Source organism: Rana temporaria, chromosome 12 (assembly GCF_905171775.1).
Source record: "Rana temporaria chromosome 12, aRanTem1.1, whole genome shotgun sequence".
Taxonomy (NCBI): Eukaryota; Metazoa; Chordata; class Amphibia; order Anura; family Ranidae; genus Rana; species Rana temporaria.
In genome coordinates this window covers 2,763,471-2,781,739 of record NC_053500.1, presented here as the reverse complement: position 1 = coordinate 2,781,739, position 18,269 = coordinate 2,763,471, and the positions used below count along the sequence as shown (strand labels likewise).

At 55.2% G+C, this 18,269-nt stretch overlaps 1 non-coding gene across 1 annotated transcript; it reads left to right on the top strand.

The window, feature by feature from the left end:
- The first annotated feature begins 4,505 nt into the window (after positions 1-4,505).
- On the top strand, positions 4,506-4,578 carry TRNAR-CCG. The gene has a single exon. It is a non-coding gene; the product is annotated as a tRNA-Arg (tRNA).
- Positions 4,579-18,269: the final 13,691 nt, after the last annotated feature.

Genomic DNA, 18,269 nt, shown 5'->3' with positions numbered 1-18,269 from the left:
GTGTAGGGGGATGGGGCGGTTGCTATGCGGTGTGTAGGGGGTGGGATGGTTGCTATGCGGTGTGTAGGGGGTGGGATGATTGCTATGCGGTGTGTAGGGGGGATGGGATGGTTGCTATGCGGTGTGTAGGGGGGTGGGGTGGTTGCTATGCAGTGTGTAGGGGGGTGGGGCGGTTGCTATGCGGTGTGTAGGGGGATGGGATGGTTGCTATGCGGTGTGTAGGGGATGGGATGGTTGCTATGCGGTGTGTAGGGGGATGGGATGGTTGCTATGCGGTGTGTAGGGGATGCGATGGTTGCTATGCGGTGTGTAGGGGGGGTGGGATGGTTGCTATGCGGTGTGTAGGGGGTGGGGTGGTTGCTATGCGGTGTGTAGGGGGGTGGGATGGTTGCTATGCGGTGTGTAGGGGGGTGGGATGGGATGGTTGCTATGCGGTGTGTAGGGGGTGGGATGGTTGCTATGCAGTGTGTAGGGGATGGGATGGTTGCTATGCAGTGTGTAGGGGATGGGATGGTTGCTATGCAGTGTGTAGGGGGGGTGGGATGGTTGCTATGCGGTGTGTAGGGGGTGGGGTGGTTGCTATGCGGTGTGTAGGGGGGTGGGATGGTTGCTATGCGGTGTGTAGGGGGGTGGGATGGTTGCTATGCAGTGTGTAGGGGATGGGATGGTTGCTATGCAGTGTGTAGGGGGGGTGGGATGGTTGCTATGCAGTGTGTAGGGGGTGGGGTGGTTGCTATGCGGTGTGTAGGGGGGTGGGGTGGTTGCTATGCGGTGTGTAGGGGATGGGGTGGTTGCTATGCGGTGTGTAGGGGGGTGGGGTGGTTGCTATGCGGTGTGTAGGGGGATGGGGTGGTTGCTATGCAGTGTGTAGGGGGATGGGGTGGTTGCTATGCGGTGTGTAGGGGGATGGGATGGTTGCTATGCGGTGTGTAGGGGGGTGGGATGGTTGCTATGCGGTGTGTAGGGGGTGGGGTGGTTGCTATGCGGTGTGTAGGGTGGTGGGGTGGTTGCTATGCGGATGGGGTGGTTGCTATGCGGTGTGTAGGGGGGTGGGATGGTTGCTATGCAGTGTGTAGGGGATGGGATGGTTGCTATGCAGTGTGTAGGAGGATGGGATGGTTGCTATGCAGTGTGTAAGGGGGATGGGGTGGTTCCTATGCGGTGTGTAGGGGGGGGGGGGTGGTTGCTATGCAGTGTGTAGGGGGTGGGATGGTTGCTATGCGGTGTGTAGGGGGTGGGGCGGTTGCTATGTGGTGTGTAGGGGGTGGGATGGTTGCTATGCGGTGTGTAGGGGGATGGGATGGTTGCTATGCAGTGTGTAGGGGGGTGGGATGGTTGCTATGCGGTGTGTAGGGGGGGTGGGTGGTTGCTATGTGGTGTGTAGGGGGTGGGACGGTTGCTATGCGGTGTGTAGGGGGGGTGGGACGGTTGCTATGCGGTGTGTAGGGGGTGGGGCGGTTGCTATGCGGTGTGTAGGGGGTGGGGTGGTTGCTATGCGGTGTGTAGGGGGGGTGGGATGGTTGCTATGCGGTGTGTAGGGGGTGGGGTGGTTGCTATGCGGTGTGCAGGGGGGGGATGGTTGCTATGCGGTGTGTAGGGGGTGGGGTGGTTGCTATGCGGTGTGTAGGGGGGTGGGTGGTTGCTATGCGGTGTGTAGGGGATGGGATGGTTGCTATGCGGTGTGTAGGGGGTGGGATGGTTGCTATGCGGTGTGTAGGGGGGGTGGGATGGTTGCTATGCGGTGTGTAGGGGGTGGGATGGTTGCTATGCGGTGTGTAGGGGGGTGGGGTGGTTGCTATGTGGTGTGTAGGGGGGATGGGATGGTTGCTATGCGGTGTGTAGGGGGGTGGGATGGTTGCTATGCGGTGTGTAGGGGGTGGGGTGGTTGCTATGCGGTGTGTAGGGGTGGGGTGGTTGCTATGCGGTGTGTAGGGGGGATGGGATGGTTGCTATGCGGTGTGTAGGGGATGGGATGGTTGCTATGCGGTGTGTAGGGGGGTGGGATGGTTGCTATGCGGTGTGTAGGGGGGGTGGGATGGTTGCTATGCGGTGTGTAGGGGGTGGGATGGTTGCTATGCGGTGTGTAGGGGGATGGGGCGGTTGCTATGCGGTGTGTAGGGGGTGGAGTGGTTGCTATGCGGTGTGTAGGGGGGTGGGGTGGTTGCTATGCGGTGTGTAGGGGGATGGGATGGTTGCTATGCGGTGTGTAGGGGGGATGGAGTGGTTGCTATGCGGTGTGTAGGGGGGTGGGATGGTTGCTATGCGGTGTGTAGGGGGATGGGATGGTTGCTATGCGGTGTGTAGGGGGATGGAGTGGTTGCTATGCGGTGTGTAGGGGGGTGGGATGGTTGCTATGCGGTGTGTAGGGGGTGGGATGGTTGCTATGCGGTGTGTAGGGGGGTGGGTGGTTGCTATGCGGTGTGTAGGGGGTGGGGTGGTTGCTATGCAGTGTGTAGGGGGATGGGATGGTTGCTATGCGGTGTGTAGGGGGATGGGGCGGTTGCTATGCGGTGTGTAGGGGGGATGGAGTGGTTGCTATGCGGTGTGTAGGGGGGTGGGATGGTTGCTATGCGGTGTGTAGGGGGTGGGATGGTTGCTATGCGGTGTGTAGGGGGGTGGGTGGTTGCTATGCGGTGTGTAGGGGGTGGGGTGGTTGCTATGCGGTGTGTAGGGGGGTGGGGTGGTTGCTATGCGGTGTGTAGGGGGGTGGGATGGTTGCTATGCGGTGTGTAGGGGATGGGATGGTTGCTATGCGGTGTGTAGGGGGGGTGGGTGGTTGCTATGCGGTGTGTAGGGGGTGGGATGGTTGCTATGCGGTGTGTAGGAGGTGGGATGGTTGCTATGCGGTGTGTAGGGGGTGGGATGGTTGCTATGCGGTGTGTAGGGGGGGTGGGATGGTTGCTATGCGGTGTGTAGGGGGTGGGGCTGGTTGCTATGCGGTGTGTAGGGGGTGGGGTGGTTGCTATGCGGTGTGTAGGGGGATGGGGTGGTTGCTATGCGGTGTGTAGGGGGGGGTGGTTGCTATGCGGTGTGTAGGGGGGGTGGGATGGTTGCTATGTGGTGTGTAGGGGGATGGGGTGGTTGCTATGCAGTGTTTAGGGGGATGGGATGGTTGCTATGCGGTGTGTAGGGGGTGGGGTGGTTGCTATGCGGTGTGTAGGGGGGTGGGATGGTTGCTATGCGGTGTGTAGGGGGGTGGGTGGTTGCTATGCGGTGTGTAGGGGGTGGGGTGGTTGCTATGCGGTGTGTAGGGGGGTGGGGTGGTTGCTATGCGGTGTGTAGGGGGGTGGGATGGTTGCTATGCGGTGTGTAGGGGATGGGATGGTTGCTATGCGGTGTGTAGGGGGTGGGATGGTTGCTATGCGGTGTGTAGGGGGGGTGGGTGGTTGCTATGCGGTGTGTAGGGGGTGGGGTGGTTGCTATGCGGTGTGTAGGGGGGTGGGGTGGTTGCTATGCGGTGTGTAGGGGGTGGGATGGTTGCTATGCGGTGTGTAGGGGATGGGATGGTTGCTATGCGGTGTGTAGGGGGTGGGATGGTTGCTATGCGGTGTGTAGGGGGTGGGATGGTTGCTATGTGGTGTGTAGGGGGATGGGGTGGTTGCTATGCAGTGTTTAGGGGGATGGGATGGTTGCTATGCGGTGTGTAGGGGGTGGGACGGTTGCTATGCGGTGTGTAGGGGGGTGGGATGGTTGCTATGCGGTGTGTAGGGGGGTGGGGTGGTTGCTATGCGGTGTGTAGGGGGTGGGATGGTTGCTATGCGGTGTGTAGGGGGGTGGGGTGGTTGCTATGCGGTGTGTAGGGGGATGGGATGGTTGCTATGCAGTGTGTAGGGGGGTGGGATGGTTGCTATGCGGTGTGTAAGGGGGTGGGATGGTTGCTATGCGGTGTGTAGGGGGTGGGATGGTTGCTATGCGGTGTGTAGGGGGGTGGGATGGTTGCTATGCGGTGTGTAGGGGGGTGGGATGGTTGCTATGCGGTGTGTAGGGGGGGGTGGGGCGGTTGCTATGCAGTGTTTAGGGGGATGGGATGGTTGCTATGCGGTGTGTAGGGGGTGGGACGGTTGCTATGCGGTGTGTAGGGGGTGGGGTGGTTGCTATGCGGATGGGGTGGTTGCTATGCAGGGTGTAGGGGGGGGTGGGGTGGTTGCTATGCGGATGGGGTGGTTGCTATGCGGTGTGTAGGGGGTGGGGCGGTTGCTATGCGGTGTGTAGGGGGTGGGGCGGTTGCTATGAAGTGTATAGGGGTGGGACGGTTGCTAAGCGGATGGGGTGGTTGCTATGCACGGTGTCCGGTTCTCAGTGCGCTCCCCTCCCCCCTCAGCCATGTTGTCGGTGTGAGGGAAGAAGATGGCCGCCGGTCACGTGTCTCGGCTCCTCCTATCCAGGGGCGGGACTCCGGTCTCCCGGGAGACGATTGGCTGTGACGCGGCGGTGGGCGGGTCCGGAGGAGCGCACGCTGATTCGCTCGCTGTAAGAGACGTGTGCGGGGCTGGCAGACATGCAGTGACCCAGTGGCCTAATGGATAAGGCATCAGCCTCCGGAGCTGGGGATTGTGGGTTCGAGTCCCATCTGGGTCGCTCTGAAAATCCATTTTATAAATCGTGTCCGAGGAGGGGGAGGGGATCCGTCCGCGGAGCGGGACCGACACCGAGAACACCACCGACACTGGGGATCCATCACCGGGGGGAGCCCCGAACCTCTCCGTTATTATACATGGATGACATTACACCCCGATCTCCCCCACAATCATTTCCCATACAGTGTAACTTCACACTAATGACGTCACTGAAGAGAAATATATATATATATACCCTGCGATACCATCACCGACCACCAGATGTCCTCATCATTACCACCGGATGTCCCCATCATTACACAGGCTGCAATCCCATCACCGACCACCGGATGTCCCCATCATTACACAGGCTGCGATCCCATCACCGACCACCAGATGTCCCCATTATTACACAGCCTGTGTAGTGTCACATTCGGCTCCCTATCACAGATTGTTCCGGAAGTGACGTTTCAGCGCCGCCATCTTGCTACACCCCACACCATTGCACAGTAATGATAGAGTGTGAAGGGGGCAGGCGGACATCTTCTTACACCCACCGGAGTATTAGATTTCACAGTTATTTTTTAACACAAAACGGAACTTATATGTTTAAATACAGTATTTGTAAATCCGACTGACTGATTACATGATAAATGTGAAAATCAGAGGTGTTCTGTGACATTAGCAAGCATGGAAGGTCAGCAGGTTTGCTACGGCTTGTAACATGTAAACAGTCCTTTGGATTTCCAAATCCTGTAATTAACCACTTAAGGACCGCCTCATGCACATATACGTCGGCAGAATGGCACGGCTGGGCACATGTACGTACAGGTACGTCCTCTTAAAGTGCCCAGCCGTGGGTCGCTGGGCGCGCGGCCAGGTCCGAAGCTCCATGACCGCAGGACCCGATCGCCGCTGGAGTCCAGCGATCGGTCCCCGGAGCTGAAGAACGGGGAGAGCTGTGTGTAAACACAGCTTCCTCGTTCTTTACTGTGGCGCCGTCATCGATCGTGTCATCCCTGATATAGGGAAGCACGATCAATGACGTCACATGTCCTGCCCCGCCCCCCTACAGTTAGAAACACAGATGAGGTCATACCTAACCCCTTCAGCGCCCCCTTGTGGTTAACTCCTTCACTGCCATTGTCATTTTCACAGTAAACAATGCATTTTGAATGAATTTTTTGCTGTGAAAATGACAATGGTCCCAAAAATGTGTCAAAATTGTCCGAAGTGTCCGCCATAAAGTTGCAGTCACGGAAAAAATCGCCGCCATTAGTAGTAAAAAAAAAAAAATTAATAAAAATGCAATAAAACAATCCCCTATTTTGTAAACGCTATAAATTTTGCGCAAACCAATCGATAAACGCTTATTGCGATTTTTCTTTTACCAAAAATAGGTAGAAGAATACGTATCGGCCTAAACTGAGGAAAAAATATGTTTTTTTATATATATTTTGGGGATATTTATTACAGCAAAAAGTAAAAAATATTTTTTCTAAATTGTCGCTCTATTTTTGTTTATAGCGCAAAAAAGAAAAACCGCAGAGGGGATCAAATTCCACCAAAAGAAAGCTCTATTTGTGGGAAAAAAAGACACCAATTTTGTTTGGGAGCCACGTCGCACGACCGCGCAATTGTCAGTTAAAATGACGCAGTGCCGAATCGCAATAACTGTCCGGGTCCTTTAGCTGCCTAAAGGTCCGGGTCTTAAGTGATTAAGTGTATAAACTCCGTTTTGTGTTGAAAATAACTGTGAAATCTAAAACTTCGGTGGATGTAAGAAGATGTCCGCTTGCCCCTTCACACTCTATCATTACTGTGCAATGGTGTGGGGTGTAGAAAGATGGCGGTGACAAAACGTCACTTCCGGAGCAATCTGTGATGGGGAGCCGAATGTGACAACACACCTGCAATCCCATCACCGACCACCGGATGTCCCTATTATTACACAGCCTGCGATCCCATCACCGACCACCGGATGTCCCCATCATTACACAGCCTGCAATCCCATCACCGACCACCGGATGTCCTCATCATTACACAGCCTGCGATCCCATCACCGACCACCGGATGTCCCCATCATTACACAGCCTGCGATCCCATCACCGACCACCTGATGTCCTCATCATTACACAGCCTGCGATCCCATCACCGACCACCGGATGTCCTCATTATTACACAGCCTGCGATCCCATCACCGACCACCGGATGTCCTCATCATTACACAGCCTGCGATCCCATCACCGACCACCGGATGTCCCCATCATTACACAGCCTGCAATCCCATCACCGACCACCGGATGTCCTCATCATTACACAGCCTGCGATCCCATCACCGACCACCGGATGTCCCCATCATTACACAGCCTGCGATCCCATCACCGACCACCTGATGTCCCCATCATTACACAGCCTGCGATCCCATCACCGACCACCGGATGTCCTCATCATTACACAGCCTGCGATCCCATCACCGACCACCAGATGTCCTCATCATTACACAGCCTGCGATCCCATCACCGACCACCGGATGTCCCCATCATTACACAGCCTGCAATCCCATCACCGACCACCAGATGTCCCCATCATTACACAGCCTGCGATCCCATCACCGACCACCGGATGTCCTCATCATTACACAGCCTGCGATCCCATCACCGACCACCGGATGTCCTCATTATTACACAGCCTGCGATCCCATCACCGACCACCGGATGTCCTCATCATTACACAGCCTGCGATCCCATCACCGGCCACCGGATGTCCCCATCATTACACAGCCTGCAATCCCCTCACCGACCACCAGATGTCCTCATTATTACACAGCCTGCGATCCCATCACCGACCACCGGATGTCCTCATTATTACACAGCCTGCGATCCCATCACCGACCACCAGATGTCCCCATCATTACACAGCCTGCGATCCCATCACCGACCACCGGATGTCCTCATCATTACACAGCCTGCGATCCCATCACCGACCACCGGATGTCCTCATTATTACACAGCCTGCGATCCCATCACCGACCACCAGATGTCCTCATTATTACACAGCCTGCGATCCCATCACCGACCACCGGATGTCCTCATTATTACACAGCCTGCGATCCCATCACCGACCACCAGATGTCCCCATCATTACACAGCCTGCGATCCCCTCACCGGCCACCAGATGTCCCCATCATTACACAGCCTGCGATCCCATCACCGACCACCGGATGTCCCCATTATTACACAGCCTGCAATCCCATCACCGACCACCGGATGTCCTCATCATTACACAGCCTGCGATCCCATCACCGACCACCGGATGTCCTCATTATTACACAGTCTGCAATCCCATCACCGACCACCGGATGTCCTCATCATTACACAGCCTGCGATCCCATCACCGACCACCGGATGTCCTCATTATTACACAGTCTGCGATCCCATCACCGACCACCGGATGTCCTCATTATTACACAGCCTGCGATCCCATCACCGACCACCGGATGTCCCCATCATTACACAGCCTGCAATCCCATCACCGACCACCGGATGTCCTCATCATTACACAGCCTGCGATCCCATCACCGACCACCGGATGTCCCCATCATTACACAGCCTGCGATCCCATCACCGACCACCTGATGTCCCCATCATTACACAGCCTGCGATCCCATCACCGACCACCGGATGTCCTCATCATTACACAGCCTGCGATCCCATCACCGACCACCAGATGTCCTCATCATTACACAGCCTGCGATCCCATCACCGACCACCGGATGTCCCCATCATTACACAGCCTGCAATCCCATCACCGACCACCAGATGTCCCCATCATTACACAGCCTGCGATCCCATCACCGACCACCGGATGTCCTCATTATTACACAGCCTGCGATCCCATCACCGACCACCGGATGTCCTCATCATTACACAGCCTGCGATCCCATCACCGGCCACCGGATGTCCCCATCATTACACAGCCTGCAATCCCATCACCGACCACCGGATGTCCCCATCATTACACAGCCTGCGATCCCATCACCGACCACCGGATGTCCTCATCATTACACAGCCTGCAATCCCATCACCGACCACCAGATGTCCCCATCATTACACAGCCTGCGATCCCATCACCGACCACCGGATGTCCCCATCATTACACAGCCTGCGATCCCATCACCGACCACCGGATGTCCTCATCATTACACAGCCTGCGATCCCATCACCGACCACCGGATGTCCCCATTATTACACAGCCTGCAATCCCATCACCGACCACCGGATGTCCCCATCATTACACAGCCTGCGATCCCATCACCGACCACCGGATGTCCCCATCATTACACAGCCTGCGATCCCATCACCGACCACCGGATGTCCCCATCATTACACAGCCTGCGATCCCATCACCGACCACCGGATGTCCTCATCATTACACAGCCTGCAATCCCATCACCGACCACCAGATGTCCTCATCATTACACAGCCTGCGATCCCATCACCGACCACCGGATGTCCCCATTATTACACAGCCTGCAATCCCATCACCGACCACCGGATGTCCCCATCATTACACAGCCTGCGATCCCATCACCGACCACCGGATGTCCCCATCATTACACAGCCTGCGATCCCATCACCGACCACCGGATGTCCCCATCATTACACAGCCTGCGATCCCATCACCGACCACCTGATGTCCCCATCATTACACAGCCTGCGATCCCATCACCGACCACCGGATGTCCTCATCATTACACAGCCTGCGATCCCCTCACCGACCACCGGATGTCCTCATCATTACACAGGCTGCGATCCCATCACCGACCACCGGATGTCCTCATCATTACACAGCCTGCGATCCCATCACCGACCACCGGATGTCCCCATTATTACACAGCCTGCAATCCCATCACCGACCACCGGATGTCCCCATTATTACACAGCCTGCAATCCCATCACCGACCACCGGATGTCCTCATTATTACACAGTCTGCGATCCCATCACCGACCACCGGATGTCCTCATTATTACACAGCCTGCGATCCCATCACCGACCACCAGATGTCCCCATCATTACACAGCCTGCGATCCCCTCACCGGCCACCGGATGTCCCCATCATTACACAGCCTGCGATCCCATCACCGACCACCAGATGTCCCCATCATTACACAGCCTGCAATCCCATCACCGACCACCAGATGTCCTCATCATTACACAGCCTGCAATCCCATCACCGACCACCAGATGTCCTCATCATTACACAGCCTGCAATCCCATCACCGACCACCGGATGTCCTCATTATTACACAGCCTGCGATCCCATCACCGACCACCAGATCTCCTCATTATTACACAGCCTGCGATCCCATCACCGACCACCAGATGTCCCCATCATTACACAGCCTGCGATCCCATCACCGACCACCGGATGTCCCCATCATTACACAGCCTGCGATCCCATCACCGACCACCGGATGTCCCCATCATTACACAGCCTGCAATCCCATCACCGACCACCAGATGTCCTCATCATTACACTGCCTGCGATCCCATCACCGACCACCGGATGTCCTCATCATTACACAGCCTGCAATCCCATCACTGACCACCGGATGTCCTCATTATTACACAGTCTGCGATCCCATCACCGACCACCGGATGTCCTCATCATTACACAGCCTGCGATCCCATCACCGACCACCGGATGTCCTCATCATTACACAGCCTGCGATCCCATCACCGACCACCGGATGTCCCCATCATTACACAGCCTGCGATCCCATCACCGACCACCGGATGTCCTCATCATTACACAGCCTGCGATCCCATCACCGGCCACCGGATGTCCTCATCATTACACAGCCTGCGATCCCATCACCGACCACCAGATGTCCTCATCATTACACAGCCTGCGATCCCATCACCGACCACCGGATGTCCTCATCATTACACAGCCTGCGATCCCATCACCGACCACCGGATGTCCTCATCATTACACAACCTGCAATCCCATCACCGACCACCGGATGTCCCCATCATTACACAGCCTGCGATCCCATCACCGACCACCGGATGTCCCCATCATTACACAGCCTGCGATCCCATCACCGACCACCGGATGTCCCCATCATTACACAGCCTGCGATCCCATCACCGGCCACCGGATGTCCTCATCATTACACAGCCTGCGATCCCATCACCGACCACCAGATGTCCTCATCATTACACAGCCTGCAATCCCATCACCGACCACCAGATGTCCCCATCATTACACAGCCTGCGATCCCATCACCGACCACCGGATGTCCCCATCATTACACAGCCTGCGATCCCATCACCGACCACCGGATGTCCTCATCATTACACAGCCTGCGATCCCAACACCGACCACCGGATGTCCCCATCATTACACAGCCTGCGATCCCATCACCGACCACCGGATGTCCTCATCATTACACAACCTGCAATCCCATCACCGACCACCGGATGTCCTCATCATTACACAGCCTGCGATCCCATCACCGACCACCGGATGTCCCCATCATTACACAGCCTGCGATCCCATCACCGACCACCTGATGTCCTCATCATTACACAGCCTGCGATCCCACCACCGGCCACCAGATGTCCTCATTATTACACAGCCTGCGATCCCATCACCGACCACCGGATGTCCCCATCATTACACAGCCTGCGATCCCATCACCGACCACCAGATGTCCTCATTATTACACAGCCTGCAATCCCATCACCGACCACCGGATGTCCTCATTATTACACAGCCTGCGATCCTATCACCGACCACCGGATGTCCCCATCATTACACAGCCTGCGATCCCATCACCGACCACCGGATGTCCCCATCATTACACAGCCTGCAATCCCATCACCGACCACCAGATGTCCTCATCATTACACTGCCTGCGATCCCATCACCGACCACCGGATGTCCTCATCATTACACAGCCTGCAATCCCATCACCGACCACCGGATGTCCTCATTATTACACAGTCTGCGATCCCATCACCGACCACCGGATGTCCTCATCATTACACAGCCTGCAATCCCATCACCGACCACCGGATGTCCCCATCATTACACAGCCTGCGATCCCATCACCGACCACCGGATGTCCTCATCATTACACAGCCTGCGATCCCATCACCGGCCACCGGATGTCCTCATCATTACACAGCCTGCGATCCCATCACCGACCACCAGATGTCCTCATCATTACACAGCCTGCAATCCCATCACCGACCACCGGATGTCCCCATCATTACACAGCCTGCGATCCCATCACCGACCACCGGATGTCCCCATCATTACACAGCCTGCGATCCCATCACCGACCACCGGATGTCCTCATCATTACACAACCTGCAATCCCATCACCGACCACCGGATGTCCTCATCATTACACAGCCTGCGATCCCATCACCGACCACCGGATGTCCCCATCATTACACAGCCTGCGATCCCATCACCGACCACCGGATGTCCTCATCATTACACAGCCTGCGATCCCATCACCGACCACCGGATGTCCTCATCATTACACAGCCTGCGATCCCATCACCGACCACCAGATGTCCCCATCATTACACAGCCTGCGATCCCATCACCGACCACCGGATGTCCTCATCATTACACAGCCTGCGATCCCATCACCGACCACCAGATGTCCTCATCATTACACAGCCTGCGATCCCATCACCGACCACCGGATGTCCTCATCATTACACAGCCTGCGATCCCATCACCGACCACCGGATGTCCTCATCATTACACAGCCTGCGATCCCATCACCGACCACCAGATGTCCCCATCATTACACAGCCTGCGATCCCATCACCGACCACCGGATGTCCTCATCATTACACAGCCTGCGATCCCATCACCGACCACCAGATGTCCTCATCATTACACAGCCTGCGATCCCATCACCGACCACCGGATGTCCTCATCATTACACAGCCTGCGATCCCATCACCGACCACCGGATGTCCCCATCATTACACAGCCTGCGATCCCATCACCGACCACCGGATGTCCTCATCATTACACAGCCTGCAATCCCATCACCGACCACCGGATGTCCTCATCATTACACAGCCTGCAATCCCATCACCGACCACCGGATGTCCCCATCATTACACAGCCTGCGATCCCATCACCGACCACCGGATGTCCTCATCATTACACAGCCTGCGATCCCATCACCGACCACCAGATGTCCTCATCATTACACAGCCTGCGATCCCATCACCGACCACCGGATGTCCCCATCATTACACAGCCTGCGATCCCATCACCGACCACCGGATGTCCCCATCATTACACAGCCTGCGATCCCATCACCGACCACCGGATGTCCTCATCATTACACAACCTGCAATCCCATCACCGACCACCGGATGTCCTCATCATTACACAGCCTGCGATCCCATCACCGACCACCGGATGTCCCCATCATTACACAGCCTGCGATCCCATCACCGACCACCGGATGTCCTCATCATTACACAGCCTGCGATCCCATCACCGACCACCGGATGTCCTCATCATTACACAGCCTGCGATCCCATCACCGACCACCGGATGTCCTCATCATTACACAGCCTGCGATCCCATCACCGACCACCAGATGTCCTCATCATTACACAGCCTGCGATCCCATCACCGACCACCGGATGTCCTCATCATTACACAGCCTGCGATCCCATCACCGACCACCGGATGTCCTCATTATTACACAGCCTGCGATCCCATCACCGGCCACCGGATGTCCTCATTATTACACAGCCTGCGATCCCATCACCGACCACCGGATGTCCTCATTATTACACAGCCTGCGATCCCATCACCGACCACCGGATGTCCTCATTATTACACAGCCTGCGATCCCATCACCGACCACCAGATGTCCCCATCATTACACAGCCTGCGATCCCATCACCGACCACCGGATGTCCTCATCATTACACAGCCTGCGATCCCATCACCGACCACCAGATGTCCTCATCATTACACAGCCTGCGATCCCATCACCGACCACCGGATGTCCTCATCATTACACAGCCTGCGATCCCATCACCGACCACCGGATGTCCCCATCATTACACAGCCTGCGATCCCATCACCGACCACCGGATGTCCTCATCATTACACAGCCTGCAATCCCATCACCGACCACCGGATGTCCTCATCATTACACAGCCTGCAATCCCATCACCGACCACCGGATGTCCCCATCATTACACAGCCTGCGATCCCATCACCGACCACCGGATGTCCTCATCATTACACAGCCTGCGATCCCATCACCGACCACCGGATGTCCTCATTATTACACAGCCTGCGATCCCATCACCGACCACCAGATGTCCTCATTATTACACAGCCTGCGATCCCATCACCGACCACCAGATCTCCTCATTATTACACAGCCTGCGATCCCATCACCGACCACCAGATGTCCCCATCATTACACAGCCTGCGATCCCATCACCGACCACCGGATGTCCCCCATCATTACACAGCCTGCAATCCCATCACCGACCACCGGATGTCCTCATCATTACACAGCCTGCGATCCCATCACCGACCACCGGATGTCCTCATCATTACACAGCCTGCGATCCCATCACCGACCACCAGATGTCCCCATCATTACACAGCCTGCGATCCCATCACCGACCACCGGATGTCCTCATCATTACACAGCCTGCGATCCCATCACCGGCCACCGGATGTCCCCATTATTACACAGCCTGCAATCCCATCACCGACCACCGGATGTCCTCATCATTACACAGCCTGCAATCCCATCACCGACCACCGGATGTCCTCATCATTACACAGCCTGCGATCCCATCACCGGCCACCGGATGTCCTCATCATTACACAGCCTGCGATCCCATCACCGACCACCGGATGTCCTCATCATTACACAGCCTGCGATCCCATCACCGACCACCAGATGTCCTCATTATTACACAGCCTGCGATCCCATCACCGACCACCGGATGTCCTCATTATTACACAGCCTGCGATCCCATCACCGACCACCGGATGTCCCCATCATTACACAGCCTGCGATCCCATCACCGACCACCAGATGTCCTCATCATTACACAGCCTGCGATCCCATCACCGACCACCGGATGTCCCCCATCATTACACAGCCTGCAATCCCATCACCGACCACCGGATGTCCTCATTATTACACAGCCTGCGATCCCATCACCGACCACCGGATGTCCTCATTATTACACAGTCTGCGATCCCATCACCGACCACCGGATGTCCCCCATCATTACACAGCCTGCGATCCCATCACCGACCACCAGATGTCCTCATCATTACACAGCCTGCGATCCCATCACCGACCACCGGATGTCCCCATCATTACACAGCCTGCAATCCCATCACCGACCACCGGATGTCCTCATCATTACACAGCCTGCGATCCCCTCACCGACCACCGGATGTCCTCATCATTACACAGCCTGCGATCCCATCACCGACCACCGGATGTCCCCCATCATTACACAGCCTGCAATCCCATCACCGACCACCGGATGTCCCCATCATTACACAGCCTGCGATCCCATCACCGACCACCGGATGTCCCCCATCATTACACAGCCTGCAATCCCATCACCGACCACCGGATGTCCCCATCATTACACAGCCTGCGATCCCATCACCGACCACCGGATGTCCTCATCATTACACAGCCTGCGATCCCATCACCGACCACCAGATGTCCTCATCATTACACAGCCTGCGATCCCATCACCGACCACCAGATGTCCTCATCATTACACAGCCTGCGATCCCATCACCGGCCACCGGATGTCCCCATCATTACACAGCCTGCAATCCCATCACCGATCACCGGATGTCCTCATTATTACACAGCCTGCGATCCCATCACCGACCACCGGATGTCCCCATCATTACACAGTCTGCGATCCCATCACCGACCACCGGATGTCCCCCATCATTACACAGCCTGCGATCCCATCACCGACCACCGGATGTCCTCATCATTACACAGCCTGCAATCCCATCACCGACCACCGGATGTCCCCATCTTTACACAGCCTGCGATCCCATCACCGACCACCGGATGTCCCCCATCATTACACAACCTGCAATCCCATTACCGCCATGATTAAGCACTGATCGCAGTGCAAAACGCGTAGGGTGTATCCCACCCTTTGCTGTTATTTGTAGTGCATTTTCCATCCACTGTTTTTTAATAGACAACCCAAGGTTTTTTTCTTGGAAGTGCGGCTGTCCATCCTTTTAGCTTCTACCATTTGCCTAGTGCATTGCCGGTGATCTGACGATATGGTTCCGGCTAACAAGCTGGTTCCTGTAAGGACTGCACAGGCGCAATCCTTGCCAACGGAAATCTCCGAACCTCGGCCGGCATCCAGGGCGACGTGGATTTTCAAGGAAAGTGGCCAGTCAGCCTCTCGCTCCGCTCGCTTGGCCTCCTGGCTCTTTTTTTAACATCCTCCAATCCACGGGGATTTCCGTCGACAAGTTTGCGCCTGCGCAGTCCTTGAAGGAACTTTCCTGTTAGGGGAACCTTAAGGACAAGTCACCGGCACCCTTGGTTTCCTGAGAGGTTCTTGATTGCTTAGCAGACCCACCTGGAGCGGTGACTCCCTTTCACCGACCACCGGATGTCACCATTATTACACAGCCTGCAATCCCATCACCGACCACCAGATGTCCTCATCATTACACAGCCTGCGATCCCCTCACCGACCACCAGATGTCCTCATCATTACACAGCCTGCGATCCCATCACCGACCACCGGATGTCCCCACAACCACACAGGCTGATAAAGGAGACAAACTGAGCCATACACCAAGAGAATTTCTTTTGGGGGGAAAAAATAATCAATTTCTAAACATCATTTTCTACTGGTTGGCGCGGTGACATCAACGATCGGTTGTAACTAAGGATGAGCCGAACACCCCCCTGTTCGGTTCGCATCAGAACTTGCGAACACACCAAATGTTTGTGTGAACATTAGAACCCCGTTAAAGTCTATGGGACTCGAACATTTGAAATCTAAAGTGTTAATTTTAAAGGCTAATATGCAATTTATTGTCCTAAAAAGTGTTTGGGGACCCGGGTCCTGCCCCAGGGGAGTGTTTGGGGACCCGGGCCCTGTCCCAGGAGACATGTATCAATGCAAAAAAAAGTTTTAAAAACTGCAGTTTTTTCGGGAGCCGTGAATTTAATAATGCTAAAAGTGAAACAATAAAAGTGTAATATTCCTTTAAATTTTGTACCTAGGGGGGGTGTAAAGTCAGCATGTGAAATAGCGCATGTTTCCCGTACATAGAACTGTCCCTGCACAAAGTGTCATTTCTGAAAGAAAAAAGGCATTTAAAACCGGCTTTGCGGCTCTAATGAATTGTCGGCTCTGGCAATTACAGAGATGATTCATTCATATAAAAATAAAAAAGCTGGGGGTCCCCCCAAATTCCATTAACAGGCCCTTCAGGTCTCATATGGATATTAAGGGGAACTCCACCCCAAATTTAAAAAAAAAATGGCGTGGAGTTCCCCCAAAAATCAAAAGGATTTTTTTCTACGGTGTCTGTGGGTTTTTATTTTTTAACTATTTACACTTTCTTTGTGAAATGGTAGAGGTACAGTGTACCCCATTGCCAATTCACAATAGGGGGGGCAGGATCTGGGGGTTCCCTTTGTTAAAGGGGTCTTCCAGATTCTGATAAGCCCCCCGCCCGCAGACCCCCACAACCACCGGGCAAGGGTTGTGGGGATGAGGCCCTTGTCGCCATCAACATGGGGACATCCTCCCCATGTTGAGGGCATGTGGCCTGGTGCGGTTCAGGAGAGGGGGGCGCACTCTGTCCCCCCCTCTTTTCTGCGGCCGGCCAGGTTAACGTGCTCGCATAAGGGTCTGGTGTGGATTTTTAGGGGGACTCCACGCCATTTTCTTTTTTAATTTGGGGTGGAGTTCCCCTTAAAATCCACACCAGACCTGAAGGGCCTGGTATGGATATTTGCGGGGAACCCTACGTAATTTTTTTTTTTTTTTACGGCGGGGTTCCCCTTAATATCCATTCCAGACCTGAAGGGCCTGGTAATTTAATTTGGGGGACCCCCACACATTTTTTTTTCTTTATGAATGAATCATCTCTGTAATTGAAAGAGCCGACAATTCATTAGAGCCGCAAAGCCGGTTTTAAATGCCTTTTTTTCTTTCAGAAATGTCACTTTGTGCAGGGACAGTTCTATGTACGGGAAACATGCGCTTTTTCACATGCTAACTTTACATCCCCCCTAGGTACGAAATTTAAAGTAATATTACACTTTTATTGTTTGACTTTTAGCATTATTAAATTCACTGCTCCTGAAAAAACGGCCGTTTTTAAAACTTTTTTTTTGCATTGATACATGTCCCCTGGGGCAGGACCCGGGTCCCCAAACACTCCCCTGGGGCAGGACCCGGGTCCCCAAACACTCCCCTGGGACAGGACCCGGGTCCCCAAACACTCCCCTGGGGAAGGACCCGGGTCCCCAAACACTCCCCTGGGACAGGACCCGGGTCCCCAAACACTCCCCTGGGGCAGGACCCGGGTCCCCAAACACTCCCCTGGGGCAGGACCCGGGTCCCCAAACACTCCCCTGGGACAGGACCCGGGTCCCC